At 45.4% G+C, this 21,941-nt stretch overlaps 2 long non-coding RNA genes across 2 annotated transcripts; one reads left to right on the plus strand and one right to left on the minus strand.

Moving 5' to 3' along the window:
- The first annotated feature begins 328 nt into the window (after positions 1-328).
- Positions 329-20,932, plus strand: LOC121713291. Its single transcript, XR_006032776.1, has 3 exons — positions 329-339; positions 2,333-2,336; positions 20,753-20,932. It is a non-coding gene; the product is annotated as an uncharacterized LOC121713291 (long non-coding RNA).
- Positions 18,925-19,794, minus strand: LOC121713290. The gene is made up of 3 exons (XR_006032775.1): positions 19,600-19,794; positions 19,105-19,486; positions 18,925-19,060 (listed from the first exon to the last, which is right to left on the minus strand). It is a non-coding gene; the product is annotated as an uncharacterized LOC121713290 (long non-coding RNA).
- Positions 20,933-21,941: the final 1,009 nt, after the last annotated feature.

Raw genomic sequence — 21,941 nt, forward strand, 5'->3', positions numbered from 1 at the left:
ATGAATTATCAGGCTTTTAGGAATAGTATAGCAATATGAATAGTACTTATTCATAATGAATTATCAGGCTTTTAGGAATAGTATAGCAATATGAATAGTACTTATTCATAATGAATTATCAGGCATTTCTTATTCTTATTTCGTATTCTCATTCTGGTCCTCCATGGGCTGTGCAGGAGTCTCTGGTCTGCTGAAGCTCCCCTGGTGGCGGGGGGGGGGGGGGAGGCTGGGGTGAGGGGCAGGGCTGCTGCTGCTGCTGCTGCTGGTGTCCGAGGGAGGCGTTTGAGCTCCGGCGGTGAGCCGTGACCCGCCGGACCCCTCCTCCTTCGCGGTGCCACCGTGAAAAATCACCGGGCCGCAGGGGCCCTCCTCCCAGCCCGGAGTGGGCCGAGACCCGACGGTGCACTAATAGCCTCTCCGCGACGCGGAGAGGACCAGGGCGCGTGCTGTGGCACGTGTGTGTGTGTGTGTGTGTGTGTGTGTGTGTGCCCGTGTCCAAATCTGGCCTGAATTTTTGGGAAATAGGTAGAGGTGGGGGAGGCGTTGTAGCAGGTGGGATGGGAGGATGGAAGAGGCTGGGGGTGGGGCAGGTGGGTGGGGCGTGACTTTTAGGTCCCGTGGAGAAGATTGCAAGGTGGGTTAAGGGGGGATGTGGTGGCTGAGGACAGTATGTGTGTTTTTGGGGAGGGTTGGGGGGGGGGTGTTACGATAACAGATGACTTGCCAGGCAGTGGACAGTACAGCCTCTCTCACACTCTCTTTCCCCCTCTTTCTCTCTCCTTCTCCCTCTCTCTCTCTCTCTGCCTCCTTCTCTCTCTCTCTCTCTCTCTCTGCCTCCTTCTCTCTCTCTCTCTCTCTCTCGCTACCCAAGAACCTGCGTCCCGCGTCCTGCCCCTCCGCCCACCGGTCGGTATGGTAACGGGCCTCTTATTTAGCGGACGGAGCCATCCGTGTCTGCGGCCGGGCGATTTGTCCTTGTCTAATTACCGATCCCGGCCGCTGCACCCGGCGCGCTGATGACTAATGGAGGAAGGCCTCGGGTGGGGGAAGGGGTGGAGAGGGTGGAGCACTGTGGGGGTTGGATGGGGGAGGTGTGTGTGTGTGTGTGGGGGGGGTGTACGCGACTGGACGGGCCAGCGGCGGGTGATTTGTGGGCCAGGCACTCTGTCATTGGCTCGCGCCCATTTGTCTTCCTGATGCTGGGGGTGCTCCTGGGCAGAAAATGGTTTAGAATTACTTCCCATTTTCTAGCACTTTCATCCTTGGCCAAGCCATGGTTCCAACAGGCAATGGCCGGGTGATGTAAGATATGACAGAAACCTTGACAGCTTTTTTGTTGCGTGCGTGCGTGTGTGTGTGTGTCAGAGACAAATGCCTCATCTGTTGATTTGTCTCTGTTGTGCGGAGACCTCACCAGTAGCATGGCGAATGCTCGTGGATGCTCTTTATTTTTGGCCAGCAATTTGTCAGTGTGCACCAGAATATCTATGTCCATAATATTGGTGCTCAGAGTTTTTATATAACAAACAATCTATTCAGTCCTTGTCCATGTGTTAGTCCCTCAACTGTTGTTGTTTGGCTGAAAACATCAGGCCTGCAAATCAAAAGCTGAATCTGCTATTGATGCTAAAGGTGTGCTGATTTTTTTTGTATTTTTTTTTTTAAATTTATATGTTGGTTATTTAACTACATGATTGAAGCATTTAACTGTCTAATTTGGCCAAAAAAAGGACTGAAGTTGACCAAAAGTGCAGGAAACAACACCAGGGTCAAAGGTCATAAACTTAATACCCATCTCATGTTGTGATGAAAATGTCTACCTGTACAGCTCACTACTGTTTTGGACAAAAGCATCTAAAGGTGGCTGATATTTACCCAACGCTTTCATTCAAAGCAACACAGACTTGCAACACTCACCTTGGGCAATCAAACCCTGGCCAACCGATTGTGGGGGAGGGGGCGCTACCATTATTCCATCATGCCATATGACTACATGTATTCTGTGTACCATTATTCCATCCATATGCCATATGACTACATGTATTCTGTGCACGATGGTGAATCTTCCGTATCATGGTAAGTCTGTGACTGGGCAGCTACTCTGGGGAAAGCCCTGTCTGAGAGGAGAGCGTTGTTGCTGCTTGGTGTGGTCAAACAGGGTGGCTGACCACCCTCTAAAGCCAGTGGGGGGAAAAAAACTCTGATCAGAGGCCACGCTGTTGGAACTCTGTATCGATTTTTAGGACTTTTTCTCTCTCCTCTCCTCTCCTCTCCTCTCCGTCCTCTGCTACCTCCCTGTTTTTCTTTTTTTTTTGGAGTAAATAAACACCAGATTTGTCATGTTTGTGCAGCGGATTGGGGGCGGCTGGGAGGGAATCAGGCGGAGTGGGGGTGGTTAGCAGAGAGAGAGGGAGAGAGAGGGAGAGAGGGAGGAAGAGAGAGGGAGAGGGAGAGGGAGAGAGAAGGGGGTGGCGGGGGAGAGAGATGCGGAGCCCTGGGTCGGGCCGGGGTCGCCCATGATTCATGCTGCCATCTTACGGGTGGAGAGTTCGAGGCCTGGACCGTGGCGCTCCGCTCGTGACCCGGGCCCCCGAGCTGCCGGGGTGCTAAATCACCTCCTGTCAGTGCCCGGCTCCGGCTCCTGCCCCGCGCGGGCCAGAACAATATGGCCCACGTCTGCGGTCTGCACGTCTACTCTTCTCCACTGCCGCTTCCTCTGGCGTTAGCCGGAGCGCAGGAGGAGACGAAGCCTCGCTGGCTGGCTGGCTGACTGGGATCCCTGGCGTGCTGCCTGCCTGCCTGCCTGCCTGCCTGCCCCCTAAACTCAGGCCCTCGGGGAGGCGTGGCCTGGCTCCTCTGCTCTGCCAGTAACTCGGTTAGGTCCCTAACAGCTGGAACATGGAACTGATCAACAGTGCCGGCGTTTCATTGTTCCAGCCAGAGCTGGGGTAGAGGTGTGTGTGAGAGAGAAAGGGTAGGATAGGGGTGGTGTCTTGGAAGTGTCACCAGTGGGTTGAAGAAGGTGCCCTTGAAGAGGGTAAGAGAACACCACAGGGTTAAGATGAGGATGGCGCTATTGTCTTCAGACCCTTTGGATTCCTGTCTCTCTTGCGTTTGAGAGGGTATGCTTGTGTTTATCTTTAAACTGCTATCCCAGAGCTACAGGCCCAGGGCGTTCCGTTACCCACAATCCTCTACAGCCAGTTGTCCTCAACTCCACTCTTCCTCATTCTCCTCCTCCTCCCTCCCTCTCACAGTGCCCTCACTCTTTTCCTCTCCTTCACTTGTTCACCTCCATTGTGCTTTTCTTCTTTTCGAGAAGTCTGCATGGGGAGCCCAATCTATCACGTCTCCTCACCCCAGAGGCGGCCGGATCAATGTGTCAGTGGCCGAACAGCACCAACATGCAGTTATGATGATGTCGGCGGGGGATCGCGTTACGGCGCGCTGAGCAGGGGATCGAAGCCCGTCTGTCAGGGGCTCGGACGCAGGGCATGAATCATGATTAGGGGAGCTGCTGCTGTTACCCACAACCCCCCCCTCCCCCCCCCATCACCACCACCTCTCTCTCTCTCTCTCTGCTTCTGCTGCTGGCGCCCACCGTGTGAGGGGTGTCAACTCGCCCACCTGGCAGGACACCTAAAAGAACACACACTCGCACACACACACATGAAGCACATACACACACACACAGACACACATTCTTCTCCACCCTTTATAAACTGGCAAAAATAGTCAGATGAAGTTTTTGAGGTGCACCCACTCACCCACCAGCAAGAGCCCCTGAACAAACACACACGCACGCACACAACACACACTAGACTCGTCCCACTCACAAAAGCAGTTGGATAAAGTTGCTGACTGACATTTAAGAAATGCACACATACAGTGTTACCACATACTGTAGAATTACACCACACACTTTCACAAGCATTCACATACATGTTTGACGTAACCCTCCTTCCCCTGCCAACATAATTGTGCAGCAGAAACATGATCTAGAAACTAGCACTTACCACCTGACTACAACTGACTCTTGATTGTTTCAAAAACAGCACTCACTGATGCACTTATTCTTATTGTACTAGACCTTTTTTTTTAATTGTCCTAGAATTGTTGAGAAAATTGCTTTAAAAAGCGTAAACTGTTAACCATGTTGTTAGTCGCTTTGGTTAAAAATGAGTCAGACAAATGTAATGTAATGTAATGATCTGAAAGTCAGCTAGATGATGGGAAGCTAAGTGCGAAGCAGATGAGCTGATATCCTGGTGAAGAGAAGGATTCTGTTTCCAGAGCGAGCTTCCAGTGGATTACAGTGTGGCCATGATCATCCTGTTATGGTTTGAGATGGGCTTGAATGTAATTTCAGCTTGTTTGTTTCGGCTTCGCCAGGCTGTTCTGTTGCAAATTTGATCCATCTAGACAAACACCTGCACAGACGCCCCCCCCCCCCCCCACACTCTCTCCCACACACGCACACAGACTCCCAACCCTGATGGGATGAGTAACTTCCTCGGTAACGCACACCGTCACCACAGAAGATGAATTACAGATAATGCGTGCATTTAAACTCCAGCAATATAACAATCAACCTCACCACAACAAAGCCAAGGCGAGAGAGAGAGCAGGGTAGAAGGAGAGGAAAAACAGAGAAGCTGGGAAAGGAAAGAGACAGGAAGAGAAAGAGAGAGTGAGTGATGAGTGAGTGAGAGAAGAGAAGAGAGGGGGATGAGGAGGAGCGGACAAAAACAACAGATCGACAAACGCCCCGTGGTCCAGCTCCCAGACTCACCTCCGTCTACTTAGCCTGTGTCAACAGCCGTTTAACCCACTGGAGGGGAACCTGATCTACCTGCTCCTGCCCAGGCCGGGGCCTCGTTAGTGGGGAGAGACTGGAGTCGGACTGGGCCCAGGGTGGCTCAGGTTTCCCCATCTAATCTCATTCAGATCCCCTCTCGCCTCCCACAACGGATATGTGTGTGTCGGACAGATAGCCCAGGCCATAATAGCCCCATATTAGTGTGCGCGTGTGATGTTTGTGTGTGTGTGTGTGTGTGTGTACGCATGCAGTAGAGAAGGGAAAAGTACCGATCAGAGTGAGAGAGAGATAATATTTGAGTTTACAGGATGCAATTTTCTTTAATATAAACGTTCTAATGTAATTTAGCGTCTGCCGAGCGGACTGAGCGTGGGGCCAGGCGAGTGTGTGTGTGTGTGTACTTCTGTACTTCTGCTGACGGCACTGTTTCTTCTTCATATGGATGAGTGGCTTGCAGGGAGTACATTAGGCATCATTTTCACTTGTTTAAAGATTACGCGCCGAAAGCCGGTGCACAAACAAGGAAATATGTCTTTGATTAAAATATCTTTTATCTTTTTTATTGATTAAAAGGGCTGGAGATTTTTTAGATAATGGAATGTCTCTGTTCCTCCTCCCAGGCGTTTTGTTTTCACTTAGCTGTGTGTGTGCGTATGTGTGCATGCACGTGTGTGTGTGTGTGTGTGTGACTGTGAGAGTGCACGCCTATGTATGTGCTGTGTAGGGAGGAATGCTAGAGGTACGTAGGCCACGGAGAGCTGTTGGCCAACACTAGGTGTTGCCGGCCTGAGAATAATTTTAGTCTATGCTATCACTGACCTGTTCAAACATCTTTAACTCCTGTCTGTCTGAGCCATTTTCAAATTTGTCAAATGACTCTGCACTGAATTTCCAGTTCAGAGAGCCAACTGGTCTTTATGGTCAAATGTGCGTCTTTCAGCATTGCCGCAACTTCTTTTTTAAGTATGTGACACTGCAATTATAGTTTCAGTAAGCACCTCATTTTCATCCATATTAAAGTTCTTAGTCTAGCCATTTTAGTGTTTAGTTGATCAAAGAATGGGAGCATGGGGTTTGGAACCTAAACGTGCCAACATAAAGCTCCAACACAAGAGCCATGACCTTTGACCTATTAAATCCTACATCTGTGTCAAATGGTTTGTTTACAGGACACACAAAAATGCTTGGCTAAGAAATGGAGGGGGATAAGTGAAGTGAAAGTGGGCTAAAGCGGATGAGAGTGGAGGAATAAAAAAAAAAAGAAAAGGAAAGTGATTGAATCATCCTGGTGAATGAGAACAGATGGAGCCTTGCTCTGTGATTAACCCGGCAGAAGAAGCAGGAGGCTGGAACCAGTTCCCTCGGCCCGTGAATAACACTCCAGAGAGAAAGAGTGTGTGTGTGTGTGTTGAGAGAGAGAGAGAGGGAAAGTGTGTGTCCATCATCTGCAAACACCCCCCGTGTGCCCATCCGACTCTCACACTCTCTCCTGCACACACACACACCGCCCCAGTGCCAGCGGAACACCCCCACTGTGAGGGCCGTTTTATTTCTCATTAGCGTCAGGCGAACTGCTGGTGGATGAAATTTGCTAACAGGAATTAAAAGTGCATTAACACATTGGAGAGATTCATTTCTGCTAATAGTTTTATTAGTGCTTTGACCTTTTAGTTCATTAGAGGAGTTGATAGGGAGGGAAGGTGTGTGTGTGTGTGTGTGTGTGTGGGTGTGTGTGTGTGTGTGTGTGTGTAAAAAAGAGAGGTAGAGGCTGAGGGACAGCAAGTACGCACATATACGTGTGTGTGTGTGTGGACGACAGCATATGTGTGTGTGATTTTATGTGTTAGAGAGGCCGAGAGCTTGACCATCACACCACAGAAATAAACCAAATGTATGGGAGGGAGTGAGCCCATTGGGCCACACACATGCCTGAATACCTGCCGCGATGAAAGAGAGGTGGCACAGGTCCATTCCTCTGGCCGAGCAGAACCACTTAAACCTGGCGGGTCGATATTTGGGTTTGACCCAGTATCTAGAGCTCCCTCTACTCATGTAATTTTCCTCAATGCCTCATAATGTAACTTGCTCCACTTGACATATGATGGAACCTAACAGGAGTTACCTGAATGTGAAGTTAAAGTTTGGATGTCACTTAGATCTAAACTTTGAGGATATTCATATGCAAAATATTGTGTGGCCTTTTCTTTCAGTCTAACACAGTGCTTTTCATTTCTTTTTAATCGGGGTCTATTATGTTTGTTCCCATAATGTTATTGTTTTTAAGGAAATTTATTTCCTGTGTTTTAGTCTGGTGTTACTCCTTGCGCATCAAGACAGTGGCCTTTAAAGATAAGGAAAGTTTAGACCACAACTGGGACCTTTTATTTGTCCCATTGGAAAACAACAGGGCAAGTTACAATGCAATTTGCTTTCCCTGTACTATGTAATTAGCACTTAAAAGAAATGAAATAACATTGACGGAAGGGTCAATAAGCCTGATCTATTGTGAAATTAATTCCACTATCGACGCAACAGAAAACCATAGAATTAAGAGGATGCAAAAAGAGAGAGAGAGAAAAGAAGGTGTAGGAAAGACAGAGAAGAAAAGAAGAGATACAACAAGTGAGAAATAGGATCCCTTTTATCTCCCTGGTTCAATGTGCAGAAATCCTATGAAGGCACTAATTAATTCATACATTGTTAATGAACGCCGGCTCCAGGATCTGGGATTATGCGTGGGGAGGGAGGGGAAAACACAATTAGAGATACCAGCCCTAATGATTTTTACACATTAGTGACCACTGTGTATTTATAGCCAATTTAAATTGAGTGAAAGTTGGTGTTCGCATCTCTGTCTCTCTTTCTCTGACTCTCTCTGAGACTCTCTCTCTTTTTACCTCTCTCTCTCACTCTGTGTGTGTGTGTCTGTGTGTGCGTGCCTGCGTGCTCTCACTCTGATCCTGGCAAAGGTATTTGGTTAAACAGGTCCCTTGCAGGTCATCATACCTTAAGAGGCTGGAGGGAATTCAGATTGGGCCACGCTGCTACCTATATGTGTCACAAACATCCCATAATAAGACCCTGGTCTGTCTGGCCCCATCAGTGCTGTCACAAGGGAGACCGTGACTGGGGTGACCTGGGTTAACGGCCTCGGCTGACGGGCATTTCTCCACTCTTCCTGCCTCACCAGCGGTCCGGCCGGGTGTGGAAACCAGGATGGACAGAGCAAAGAGAAGAGAGCAGAGGAGAGGAGGAGGAGGCGGCGGAGGAGGAAGAGCAAGAAGAAGAAGAAGGATTGCCTCTCAAGAGTTATGAGCCATTAAATCACGGCCAGGAAATCTCAAGGTTCCTCAAGAGTGCTGCACAAGGAATCTTCGGCCAGAGAAATATTGTTTATGGTTTAAAAGGCCCCGCCGATGGATTTATAAAAGAAACATTCATCATCGCGGGCAAACGGAACAAAACATTCCCGAAATAAATACTCACTCTATAGGTATACTTGTCACCCCGACAGCACAATAACAAGTGAATCGAGAGGAAGATCCTTCACTGGCTGGCAGCTGGCCTCCCCAACACTCCACTCCACCGACACTGTGTCCGAAACAACGGCCCCTGGATGGACTTGCTCTGCTAAAGGGGTGCCACCACCGGAGAGAGAGAGAGAGAAAGAGAGAGAAAAGGGGAGAGAGTGAAACAGAATGGACAGAGAGGGAATGAGAAGAGGAAAAGAGAGAGAGATAGAGATGGGGGAAAGGGGTGGTGGGAGACAGGAAAAAACAAAAATGAACGTGGGGGTGGGGGTGGGGGTGGGGGTGGGGGGGGGTTGCGGACAGCGTGTAGGACCCATAAACCACGCAGCTGAGCACGCCATCAGCCCGTCCTTAATGGGTTTTTCCTCCTCTCTGTGCCTTCTCTCTTTCTTTCTATCTTCCTCTTTCTCTCACCCCATCCAGCCGTCTCCCTCGCTTTTCTCTTTTAAAAGAGGAAGGAGGATGTGGTGGCCGTCTGAAGGTGATTTAATGGGCCTCCCCTTTACACGTTTCATCATTTAGCCACCTCTGTGAGGAGAGCACACACACACATACACATACACAGGGAATCAGGGAATCCCATAGGGAGGCGACCAGAGGTGGCATTCACTCCGACAAGCGTGTGTGTGTGTGTCAGTATGTGTGTGTGTCTAGTCTTGTTTCATCATAATGAGGATAGGATAATGAGACTGTCATTGTCTGTGTGTGTGTGAGTGAGTGAGTGTGCCATTATAGTGTGATGTTACTTAAGGTCACACTTTACTTTATTGGCTCCATTTCTCGTTGTAACCACACTATTAGGTTAGTGTGCTACACTGTAAGATTGTGAATAATGAGCAGAAATAGCAGCACACACACATTTCATTTAAAGGAGAATTTAATCCAGCAAGTTTTCACATAGATCTCCGCTTCTGGGGGCATGTCTGTGAGCTCCCATTTACATGCCCCCAGAGTGTAGCGCTGTAGCTGCCTGGCTGCATTAGCTGCTGGCTGTAGCAACTCGAGCTAGGAAAAAAACGATTTTTCTTTTGTTTTTTTCTCGTACTGACAGTACTCGTGACCTCGAGAAACTGAGATCTGCGTGAAAACTCGCCGGATTTCTCCTTTAAGCCAGGCAGACATTGTGCGTTTTTCTTTTCCAGTTGCATACGACATGGTAACTCACTGTATGTTTGACTGCTTACTCTGCAAGACAGCTGTCAAACATTTCTGTCAGATAATGCAGTTGAAATTAGACTGGAAGTGGAATGTTGATTGTAATGTCTTCCAACTCGGGCATTGTGAGCCTGCTGGGAATGGGAATTCAGTCTGATCCTAAACTTTGTCGGATGTGATTAGTTTTGGGCTAAAATTGTGTCAGGCTTTAGGATGTTCCTTGCCTAAAACCTAGGAATCTATGTGGTTTCGTCACCTGATAATTATAGGTTATTATATACTATATTATAATAGTTCATGAATTATAATAGTTTTAACGGAGCAATATTCACATAGGACTGAGCACACACACATACACACACCTACACTGATTATTCTATCGATTATAAACCTGCCTCATTTCTGGCAGTGTAAAATAGGTGGCACTTTTTTGTAGGGAAGTGCGTGCTCTTTGAAATATGACCATATTTGTTTGCAAAGCATCCAATATGTCAATCACACTTCCCCAAAGATCAACTTCCTCAACTCCCCAACCCCCCACTGCCTTAATTTTTCAGCCGTCGTTCTGCAGTCAATAGGCAAACATTGCTGTCTGTGTCGTTAAACTCTTCAAAACACAATTAACAGTATTGATCACCCTCTCCTTCACTCCCCCAAGTCCAGGGAAAACATTGGTTTGGGCCGGGGAGGTGATTTACAGGAAACTGTGTTTTTTTGGGGGGGTCAATACTTTTTGCTTTGACGAATAGCAAGCAAAGAAATCGGTGCTCCCAGCAATGCACTCTGGCACATTTGCAAGGCTGGACTGAGGTCTTGTCAAGGGCCGACTGGTTCCCAGAGCCTTGCTTCCAAGCAGTTGACCTCGTATTGATGCGGTCAGTCTACTGTTGCATTTTGCTTATCATGAGTAAACATATGGAGTTAGATTTCCTTTTGAGTCTCTCCAGCCCTTCATTCCTTTGAAACTATTTGAGTTAGTTGTGTAAAGGTGAATTGGTATTGCAGACTGTTTTAATTTGATAAAGTTTTGGATTAGTCTTTAGTCAGAGCCATGATTTATGAAATGGCCTGCAACTGTTGTATTCATTTATTGTATAACTCCTGTTTCTCACTCTGTTGTGTGATACAGAGCTTTCTTATATGAGATAACAGACCAAAGAGATGTCCATAGGGCCAGTTCTGCTCAGTGACCCAGAAATCCTGGTGTGAATTCAAGGTGAGATCCAACAGATTGTTGACATTTGAACTCAACAAGCCCATTAATCCAGGAGTTCACATAGAAAGAACAGCCAGAGGACCTTGTGTTTATAGTCAAGGAATGCCTCTTCAAATTACATTCAAATGATTAAAGTTGCATAAAGTATATATTTTATTCACTTTGGTAAGACATAACCTAATTAAAGGGAACAACTGTCAGTGAAGTTGCTAAAACAACTGTTTCATTCTTTTCCCTTAGACAAAAAAAACAACAACGTGCCATTTGAGCAGACAACGGATGTGACTCTCAAAGTAATCTGCTGCATCGAGTATTTTAAAAGGCAATTCAGAGTGGGAATTCAGCAGTTCACTGAGTGGGAGTACAATATTTTTAGGCTGTTTGTGTCTTTTGCTAGAATAGTTAGCCGTGTTTCCAGAATGAGGATGCATGGCTCTTGCTGTCATTTATTCCTGGTACAGAGTCCGAGCTTTTGTGTGTCTCCATTGATCCACACACACAGCCCTGTACACAGCGAGTCTGACCAGTTGATCAATGTAAACCCAGTATTGACTTGTATTGATGGAGGGAAATTTGATCGATGACAATCCCAGCTTATGTGTTCATTGTAAATGGATTCTGACTAATGGATGTTGTAATCGGGAGGGTCTGGGATGTCTTTATTGGGCTGTGTCGTGTTGAGGATGTGTTACAGGAACCCATAGAAGTGAGAGGAGCGAAGCGCTGATACTGTTAAGATGAATGGCAATGCAATCACATGAAGAAGACAACTCTAGGGCAGCCGTGGCCCACTGGTTAGCACTCTGGACTTGTAACCGGAGGGTTGCCCCGGTTCGAGCCCCAACCAGTGGGCCGCGGCTGAAGTGCCCTTGAGCAAGGCACCTAACCCCTCACTGCTCCCCGAGCGCCGCCGTTGTAGCAGGCAGCTCACTGCGCCGGGATTAGTGTGTGCTTCACCTCACTGTGTGTTCACTGTGTGATGTTTGTGTTTCACTAATTCACCGATTGGGTTAAATGCAGAGACCAAAATTTCCCTCACGGGATCAAAAAAGTATATATACTTATAATACTATACTATATATAGAAGGAGATGTCTTGACTTCTCCTTTCATCAGGGTTTCTCACATAATCACAGCACTAGAGACGGAGAAAGATGCAAAGTGCAAAATGTCCACAGATCGGATCCAGCAGCGGCTTTAAATGGGGTATATAAACTTTATTACAGGCTCTAGGCCCAACAACAAGACATACAACAACAACAACAACAACAACAACAAAAAAAACGTATGTGTGTATGAGTGTGTATGTATGTGTTGACATGTTAAGGCAAAGCATCAGTGTGCCAAATGTGAAGTTAACACGCAGCCTGGGAATCCTTGTGATAAAACTACCGTGGCACTGGGGCCAACCGAGCAGGCACAAGGGGGAGGGAAGGGCAGAAGAGCCGCCACTGAAGACTCTCCAGGAGAGGACTGCAGAGGAGCAATATGGAGATCAGGGGACTGGGGGAGATGGATGATAAGAGGGGAAGAGAAGGATGAGACGGGGGGAGGGAGGGAGAGAAAGAGGGAGAGAGATGAAGACAGAAAGAAAGGGAGAAAGAGATGGATACAGAGAGAGAGATAAAGGAGAGATGGAGAGATGGAACTGAGAGAATGGAGAATGGAACACAGGGAGACAGAGATGGAGGACGAGAGACAGAGAGAGGGAGCCAAAGAGGGTAGAGGAGAAGGTGTGGACAGAGATGGTGTGGGGAGGTTGGTGGTGCTGGATGGTGGAGGTGGTTCTGTGGTGGGGGGGGTTGCTGGTCCAGTCAGGAGGCAGATGTGTGTGTGATGGATGGCTGGGCCGGTGCAAGGCCGCGGATAAGAGTGCAAACAAACTGGGTAATAAATGAGGGAGGCAGAGGCGCGTGATGGGGCCGGCTCCACTGCCCGTGATGCATGCCGAGGGGAGCCGCCGGCAATCTGTAATGGAGAAATGAGGGAGCCTGTCAGATGAATGAAGAGACAACATTCTACTGAAGAAAAGAGCAGGGAGTGAGAGAGGGAGAGGGAGTGAGAGAGAAGGAGAGAGATGATGAAATGGGAGAGGTGGACAGTGGAGCCTGTTGGAGGAAGGATGAGATCTTCAAAGGGAGCAGAGAAGAAAAATCACAGAGCTCTTAGGTGAAGGAAGAGAGATTCTACTGAGGTGAGGAGGAGGAGGAGAGGAGGGAATACAGCGGAGAAGAGGAGGACTGACGTGGCTTTCAGGAAGAGTGAGAGAGAGAGGAAGGAAGGGAGATGTGAGAAAAGAAGAGAGAGAGGATACAAGGATACAAGGAAGTTTATTGTCACATGCATATAGTTACTGGAAATGCAGTGAAATTATGTCTGGTGTCAGCCTATTTGTGCATTTATGGGGGGGGGGGTTAGTAGATAATAGTTTAGTAGAGGAAGGAAGGGAGAGAGATGTGAGAAAGGAAAAGATGAAGGAAAAGAGATAAGAGAAGAGAGAGAGGAAGAGAGATGTGAGAAGGGAAGAGAGGAAGGAAAAGAGATAAGAGAAGAGAGAGAGGAAGAGAGATGTGAGAAGGGAAGAGAGGAAGGAAAAGAGATAAGAGAAGAGAGAGAGGAGGAGAGATGTGAAAAGGGAAGAGAGGAAGGAAAAGAGATAAGAGAAGAGAGAGAGGAGGAGAGATGTGAAAAGGGAAGAGAGAAGGGACAGCCAGCAAGAGGAGAGGATAAATGAGGGAGATGTCAGATGAATGAACAGACAACATTCTACTGAGAAAAAGGAGTGAAGAATGAAAGGAGCGAGGAGATGATGAAATGAGAGGAGGAGAGGAGGCACGGGGAGCCTGTCAGACAAATGAAGGGATAATGTTTCTTCTGAGGAAAGGAGAGATACAAATGAGAAAAAAAGAGGGAGGAGAGGGAAGGAAAAGAGCAGGAATGAGGAGGCTTTAGAAGGAAGCGTTTAAATATCACCTTACATTCTTCTCATCTAATTTTAAAGTGAGATCAAATGTTTTCATTAGGCCCATGATTTAAAAAAAAAAAATCAATCTTCTTTCATACTTTTGCCATTGCTTGATGTGTGAAGTTTTGTGTGTGAAGTTTTCATTTACAACTAAGTGGTGCTTGTGTATGTTAGTGTGTGTTCATGACCAAGTGACAGTGCTGTAGCTGTGATGTTTGCAGCAGTTCTCTGAATCCCTCCAGCTTCTTAAGGTATGATGACAGCTAGTCCTGCAAGGGACCTGTTTAACCAAATAACTTTGCCAGGATCAGAGTGAGAACACACACACACACACACACACTCTCACACACACACACACACACACACACACTCTCTCACACACACACACACACACACACACACACACACACACACATTCTCACACACACACACACACACACACACTCTCACACACACACACACTCACACACACACACACATGCGCGCACACACCACTGCCAGCCCTCTCTCCTCCCCACCTCTGCCGTGTTAATTTATGACCCGTGTGTCACCCCCCATCGCCTCGACTCAGCATCACTTGGAAAGCAGCCATCCTCTGCTCACTCGGCAGTTTGATCAGCGTGGAGCGAATGCAGGCATGAGCACTGGCGTTAGCGTTAGCTTCGCCTTTCACACCCTCCGCTGGGGCCGAGAGTGGCAATCACACTGTTATGTGGTTGCCGCTGTCGGCCCCAGTGCTATTTTGAAATAGCCTGAATATCACACATAAACATACACACGCACACACACACAGGCACGCCACAAACTCTGACTGCTCTTTTTGTTGTGAGAGCTTATCACATTGGTGTGGACAATCCAAGTGACCAGTCGTTCTCTTTTGACATGAGCTTGTGTGCTTAGTTGTGAAGGGAAAGACTTTTGACCCCCCTCGAGCCTAAACAGTCGCCCAATGAGATACCAAGGTGTATTCTGAAGAAAGGCTTGTTTACATAGAGCAGCCCGGGCCCCTATGCAGCACTTACTGCACTTACTGCACTTACAACCTGTGCTTGTCCTTACCTCTCCCCTCACCACACACACACACACACACAATCATGCTGCCAAGGGGCCTGAGGGCTGGCGTGATTCACAGCGAGGCAAGCGAACCTTCGTCCCACGTCTCACACAGACTCCATTGTGGAGTCGGGTGGTGACTATCACTCTATCAAATCTCCACTGCCTGGACTCTCCTGTCCTCGTCAAGGCTACGCCGGCGTATAGCGAGCCTGACAGCAGGGGCCCTTTAATTGGGTAGGCCCTTTCACAGCTTCCCCTGGTTGTGGTAGAGGAGTTGGGAGATGTAGTTAGGTTTCAAGACAATTTTTTTAAGCCAACTTTTCAGAAATTGTAATAGTTTATATCTATCTATCTATCTATAAAGCAAGAAGCGTATGTGTGTGTGTCCTAATGTCTGTGGCACGCATATCTCGCTGACCGTTTGTCAGACTGATTTTAAACTTGGCAGGTGTCTTGCTACGGGCATGAGTAAGTGCAGTGCCACATTTGACATTGTTGTAAACAGGAATGCAAAAGATATTGTTAAGTATATCGGTAAAAGAAGCACGCATTGGCTTTCGCCGCTAGCCACTCTCCCTCCCACACAGCACTGTACTGTAAGCTACCAGTGAGGATAGAAGCAGGGATTTGGCAGAACTGGATCAGTGTAGGTTACACGGGTAAAAAATTAAGCGAGTGCAAGATGTGTTAACATGTCTGACCTCAAAAATAAAGACCCCCTGTATGCGGTTTGCTTGCATAAAATGACTTCGCAGATTTTGCAACAACACGTCAACACAAAGACAGGTATGCAGTGTCTCTTCAAAATGACGTAAAAAATGATGTGCAATAAACCGACACTTCGAATATCCCAGGCTACTTTGGACTGTCTTTAGACTTTGAATAAGCAAAGACAATTCCAACTGCAAGGTCCTAAATTGAAACGAGCGATAATAGTCATGAATTAAAGAACGTCTCAGAATGCCACACATGCAAAGCATAACCAGCGACAAGCATCGAGTGGCAGACAGAGTGTGATGTCACTTATAGGCCACCAGAGACTGTTTTTGAGTCACACCGTTGCAAATTTTATATGATGATGATGCATCATTCCACAAAATGGTTTGTTTTCTCTATCATCAAGTTATTCAATAGGCTAAGCATATAGCCTTGACTCAAAACAGCTGTTAGGATTATGTCATTTTGATTTGTAAAAAATGTCACATGCAGCCACATTTATTATATTATTATATTATCAGTATTCATTATTGAATGCTTACCTGGAATTATGTTTTTCCCTATCATCTTATTTTTATTTATTTTATTTATTGGGCTACAGGAATAGCATGTTTGAACAGGCACTGCACTAGTACAAATTAATGCAAATAATCGACAGTCTACAGTTGATTCTTGAGCATACACCCTAATTATTTTGCTTCTCTATTGTCTACATGTTCTATGACAGACAACTTGGTAGAGTATGGATTTTGTTTTACTGTAGTTGTTGGAACAGCAGAAATTGCACAGCACAGAAACCGAAACTGCACAGAAGCAGAGCAACGTTCTCAACGAGGTCACGAAATGACGGAGGCAGTGGGCAGTGGCTAAATTTGCCAGCGCAGTGGAAATGGCATGCAGGCTGAGGACATGGAAGGACGCAAACACCTTTTGTTGTGTTTGTTTATCTCTGTCTCAGTCCTTTTCTCCTGTTCATTCTCTCTCTCTCTGTCCTCTCAGTCTTGTTCCCTCTCTCTCTCTCTCTCACACACACATACACACACTTGCATGTTCTTTTTATTTGCCTTTTCACACTCTCTCTCTCTCTCTCTTTTCCTCTTTTTTTCTAAATTCAGAGGTAATTCTTCACCGGTGGAGAAGGGAGGTGGGCTGTCGGAGAGCCACCCAGATATGGGCTGCAGGCCCAGATCGCCCTAGTGACAGTGTTGCCGCGGTGGTGGCGTTGCTGCGGCGCTGCTTCCTGCCTGCGGAGCCCGGGGCAGCGGGCGATGGGGGAAGAAAAATTGGAGCCTGCACCTGCGGCAGAGTAATTAATGCCAGCATCGCCGTCCCAAAATAAATCAGAGGCTCAACAAGACTTTTCTGTTTAGGGTCAAAATCCCTTCCCTTCGTCCCCACATTAATCACCCCCTCCCCCCCAAACACACACACGCATGCACGCACGCAAGCCTCCTTTTTGGTGTCGCCGAGAAGTGTCAGTGACAAAACACTCTTGCTTTTGCAGTTTTTACATCTCTGTCTTGTAGCATAAACAAATGCAACAACAACAGCGAACAGGACGACATCAACAACAGCATCACCATGGCGCATATTTATATAATTAGCCTTCCATCCTCTCCCTCCAACCCCCCCCCCCCTCCCCCACCCATCTCCCGAAAAAACAGTGATGAATTAGCAGACCTTTCCCATCCATTTGTCATGCTCTGGGTGCTGGGGACGCGGGAGACTGGGGCGCTGGTGCTTGCCAAAGTGCAGGGGTCGCCTGTGGGAAGGGCAGGCGGCCGGTTCGGTTCAGGGGGAGGCGTTCTTTATTTGTCTGTCTGTAGATGCCTTTACGGCGGGAGCGGGTGGCAAAGAGCAGACTTGTTTATTGTGTGTGTTGTTGACAGATTGTAAGACAATAAATTTTTTTCTGTGTTGTACACTGAAGCATGGTTCATATTTTGGTTGACAAGTGGTGAAACGCACACAGCTCAATTTCTGGGCTTTGAGTGGACTATGAATGATTACTAAGAGTTTGTATGGTTCCTGTGCCTAGAGAGTATGTATGGTTCTGGGCCCACTTCCCCGAAAGCATCTTAAGCCTAAGCGTCGTAAAGTCCCTCTTACGAACGTCTTAAGATTTGCCGACTGTTTCCCGAAACCATCGTAGCTTAAGAGCATCGTGAAAACACTCGTAGATCTACGAATGCTCCAGAGTACTCGTTACCGGCTAAGAGCGTCTTAACAGTACTTCTCACTGAGGTCACCAACAGGACATACAGAGGAATTACAACTTAGAATACATAATCCAATTTACGTTCCCATTCTTTATTGTGTTTACCTGTGATGAATCAGATTTTAGCGTGCAAAATAGCCTACATTTGGTCATAATAATGTGATGAAAAGCGGACAAAAATGCAATCAAGTTATGAAACGAGACGTTGCCAGAATAGTTTGACATTATCTTTGCTAAGTGAATATTTTATTAGGCCTATGAGGTAAAAAGCAGAGAAAGCAACATGTGGTTTAGTCTGTAGCCTACTGCATCAAAATCTAAGCCTACACATTTCCTCTCTTTCTTACTCGACTTCTTTCTTATCTTCAAACGTGTTCTTAAGTGGCACCGCGAAAAATTATTGCATGGTGCAACAATCTAATCTTAAAATAATTACAATTATTTATGTCTCTGTGTGGTATATAACCTACTTGGGATGCTTACATGCAGATGTCAAAGTGTTTCTATTTTCGTATTGATGTGAATTAATGTGTAGATCCGAAGTTTAAACGGTAGGCCTATAGCTGTGACGTGCAGTCACCTGACATCACCGTCAAATCAGAGGATATTTCAGAACTATTAACGTGGACAGCTCCCCTTAAGAGCATCTTAAGAGCAGTGCATGCGCGTTCACGCTACGAGCATGTTCGGGAAACAGTCGGAAAAACCAAACAAACGATCGTAAGATGAATCGTAGAAAATCCTCTTAAGAGCGTGTCTCCGTCGTTATCGGGGAAGTGGGCCCTGATGTTTACAGTATAGAGTTTGTATGGTTTCTGTGCCTATAATTTTTGTATGGTTCCTGTGCCTAGAGTTTGTATGGTTCCTGGGAGCTGGAGGTTGTATGGTTCCTATGTTTATAGAGTTTGTATGGTTCCTGGGAGCTGGAGGTTGAATGGTTCCGGTGCTTAGAGTCATAATGATGTACCCCCCATACTTAATGCTTTAGTTCACTTCACACAGCTAGCTTCACACAGCTGTAGGTATCTCTCCAGCTGCATTTGGTGTAGCATACCTGTCTGGTTCTCCTACTACAGTAGTGATGTCTTTTGTTGAATTCTCTGGTGTTATTTTGGGACCAATATTCTTCCATAGCTCTCCTAACTTACAGCCTGCAGCGCCAAAGCCATGTGATTTTCTGATGTTTAAAGGATTGATGCACAGAGGTTTGAAAGACAAGAGTTTGTTTTGGTGGTAAAGTTTTATTTTGATTGACAGACAGGTACAGCCAATCAGGCCTGACAATATTATACCCTGCAGCATCTATAACAAAATCATATAATTTACACAGTTTGATCGATCTGCTTATTTTAAGCATGGGCAGCACATACTGCATTTAAGTTGTTCTGAAAGGAAGTAGGCCTACTTTCACTTTCACAACCTAAAAAACTCTCAGACACTAAGGAGGAGGTGCCAGGGAAGTTTGCATGTTGTACATTTCCTCAACTATTCCAGATACTCAAAGTATAAAATCTGATTACAGTAATCCTCATATACAAATATTTGGATTAAACAATGTCTTGGCAGCTCAGGTTTGGCTGTGGTGAGAAGATTAAGAGACAATGTTGTGCCATGATCTTGCAGCTACTCTCAGTTGCAGAAGAAGAAGTAGAAGAAGAAGAGCAAGCATGCAGTTAATCCAATACTTCCAGGGGTTTGAGGAGGCACTGTGGCATTCTGAAGTTCTTCCCAATCCTCATAGCCATAGCCATAGCCATACCCATCTGTTGCGTTATAGTCATAGTCGAAGTTATCTTCGGCCACGCCAAGACCTTTTAAACATGCATAAATGATCACCAGTGTTACAAACTGGAATTACTGGAATTAAAGAAATGGCTCTAGCAGTGCTGACAGAAAAAAGATATACAAAGTATTTAAATCTCACCAAAAAGAAAGACTCCACACACAAGCATCAGCGTCGATTTCATATTCTGGGTTAGGCTGAACGTCTATCTCACACTATCTTAAAACACTGACAAAAACTGAACACTTGAATGCCTAGAGACCATGCGTTAGTGAACAAACTGTGCTAGACACTGAGGAGACTACGATAGACACTTCCTTGTTCACAATGTTGTTTGACTATGGATGAAACCTTGCTTTTCTGTTTTCTCTGTTCTGTTTTTGGCGTGATTTTGATTGCTGAGCCAGCAACCATTGAAACCAGCCTTTTAGAGAGGTCATGTGCACTGCAAATTGTGCAATTGGCATATCATGTGTAACTATCTATTTATTTAACTTATTTTATGTATATTTTTTAGCTTATCTGTGGGCATCTCAGGTTTGTCCCAAACAACGTCTTATTGTATTCTGTGTAAAATGACAATAAAGTATCTAATCTAATCTAATGTGCACTGCCTAATTTGATATCTGACAAAGAACAGTGCAGGGATAATGTTGGCCAGGACCTTTACCACTACGCAGTGTTGGGTTAGATTACTTTGAAATGTAATCCATTGGATTACAAAAACAATGTAATGTAATCTGAATACTTTTGGATTACTTCATAAATACATTGAATAAAAAAGACATATCAAGATCATTTTGATGCTACACTGATATTTACAGAGAATAACATGTCTGACATTGCCAATTCACAATGCAGACTTTCATACTGCGTGCTTGTTTACATGGAAAGCAAAACAGGCTATAGTGGCATATGTCTTTGTCGGGACGATTGAAAGAAGTGTTTCAATCGTCCCGACCAGGCTGTAACTCCATGTATTTTAAAATGCACAAATATCTGTGTTTAAACAATAATTTATGGAGGTGAGACATAGAAAAACAGTTTTAGAGAGATGAAAATATATTTGGGCCCACCAGGTAGGGGGTCCCAGAGTTAAATTAACATTGGAATCCTCATATGCAAAGATTTGGATTAAACAATGTCTTGGCAGCTCAGGTTTGGCTATGGTGAGAAGATTAAGAGACAATGTTGTGCCATGATCTTGCAGCTACTCTCAGTTGCAGAAGAAGAAGTAGAAGAGCAAGCATGCATAGCCTAGCCATAGTCATACCCATCATTTGTTGCGTTATAGTTGTAACGCCCTTTACCTGTAGTTTCACTTAAGGTAAAGGCATGAGTTCTGTTAAGGTGGATCTCTCCTTACTTTTTTGTGTCAATACTTTTAACGCTTAGTTAAATCAAATTTCCAAGTATGAGCATTTCTGAACAATTAATAAATATCCCCCCATCAAGACAAATACCACAGTTTTAATGCCAAATGTTAATTTATTTCTACTAACAAAGGTAAGGATATGGGAAAGTTATATAAATAACAATAAATATATAAATGTGAAATATAAATACTGCATGTTTAACAATGAATATATAAATTATATATAGCTAATGTACAATCAGTTGCCAACTGACTAGATAGTATGAATAATAACATAAAAACAATCAATAAATACAATATAAAACCTGTGGCTAGACAAACTTGACCAGCAAGTGTAATAGATGTAAACACACTTCTGTAAAACATCTTTAGCACAGCAGAGTTAGAAGGTTTAGTTTATAAATAACACAATATGATTTAGCAAGGTTAGGTTTAGCTAGAAGTACTACAGTATGATTAAATAGGTATATGTTTAGAAATATTAAAGTATGAATAGGTAGCCTAAGTTTAGGTTTAGAAACACTAGAGTACGATTAATAGTATAAATACAATATTAAATGACCCATAAGGTTGTCAATTCAATGCTAAACCCCTTAGCCTGGCTTAAGGCCAGTCAACGGCAAACAATTTGAATCACTCATATAAGACAACAACAATGTGGGCCCACACATACACACTCAAGAATCTTTTTTCAAAAGCCCCGAATCTTTTTTTTGTATGTGTTTTCAATTCCCAACGATTCTAATTTCTAATTTAACTTCCCCTTGGTTTCTCTATAAATGTTACAAAATGTAGGCTACTATTACTGAGCAAATAGGCTATCCCTTATTTTCAAAGCCCAATATTGACAGATAATCTGATTTCCCACACGATGAGATTAGGCAATGCCAAAGCCGAGATATAGCGGTTTACGTCATAAAGCTGGCAGGAAAGTAGGCTACAGAGCGGCGCAATCAGTTTAAACAGTAAGAAAAACATTAGGCAATTAGGCTAGCCTACTGTAGGCTATCCTGGAATACAAAAATAAACTTCAGAAAGACAGAAAGTTTGTTGTACTGTATTCATAGAGTCTCAATGACCGAATCATTTACCTGTGTTCGTTCAATTC

This window comes from Alosa sapidissima, chromosome 7 (genome assembly GCF_018492685.1).
Source record: "Alosa sapidissima isolate fAloSap1 chromosome 7, fAloSap1.pri, whole genome shotgun sequence".
Classification (NCBI taxonomy): Eukaryota; Metazoa; Chordata; class Actinopteri; order Clupeiformes; family Clupeidae; genus Alosa; species Alosa sapidissima.